The 791-nt window shown below is 30.3% G+C and overlaps 1 protein-coding gene across 2 annotated transcripts in view; it reads left to right on the forward strand.

Annotated features, from left to right (window-relative positions):
• The window catches only part of LOC106477104 (insulin gene enhancer protein ISL-1-like), a 59,793-nt gene that overhangs the window by 44,519 nt on the left and 14,483 nt on the right, over positions 1–791 (forward strand). The gene's annotated exons all lie outside the window — the stretch shown is intronic.

The raw sequence follows: 791 nt of genomic DNA on the forward strand, positions 1-791 counted from the left end.
AAATACGGTTACATGCGCAAGAGACACGCACATAGAAGCGTATATATATATGTGTATATATAGACTCTAAAGTTTATGTTTGGTTCAAACATTTATTTTTATAATATGATATGAGAACTGGATGAAAGACTTGCTCTAAGATAAAATAAATACATATAATTTATGGCTAAATAACAAAACAACAGCATTTAAAACAGTAAATATGCACTGCTCTTAAGTAAATGAAGATAATAGTTTTTAAGTTGTTTTAATGACTTGTTGACCTTTTTAGGATGTTATTTCCACTACATTCAGGTAATAATTTTGAAAGTAAGTAAACCATTCTTTACTCCTTTAAAAGGTATATTGATTTCATCATCCATGTGAGAACTGAAAAAAAACTGTTTATTCCTTCTAACATTCCCACATTGTAAGAAAATAACCAAGTAGTGTGAGTGACCGTAACTTTATAACGCCCCCATGGTTGAAAGGGCGAAAATGTTCAGCTTGAGAGTGGAGCACCCTAACCACCAGGTCATGCCAGCCCGAAATGTGTTTTAAACAAGCTTACAAAAACTGCATATGAAACTTAATGAAACGAGTTTTCTCCAAAAGTCCTAGATTTCAGCACATGAAAAGACTGTTTACTATTAAGATACCTAGCTTTGTGTAAGATTAGGCATATATATAAACATTTGATAACAAAACATACAAAACCAAATATATATGTGATACTAACAAATATGCACATATATAAAAATACTTTGGTAAAAAATGCATACAAACTACGCAGCTGATATATATATATATAT

The sequence above is a fragment of the Limulus polyphemus genome, unplaced genomic scaffold (genome assembly GCF_000517525.1).
Source record: "Limulus polyphemus unplaced genomic scaffold, Limulus_polyphemus-2.1.2 Scaffold7, whole genome shotgun sequence".
In the NCBI taxonomy this organism is placed as follows: domain Eukaryota; kingdom Metazoa; phylum Arthropoda; class Merostomata; order Xiphosura; family Limulidae; genus Limulus; species Limulus polyphemus.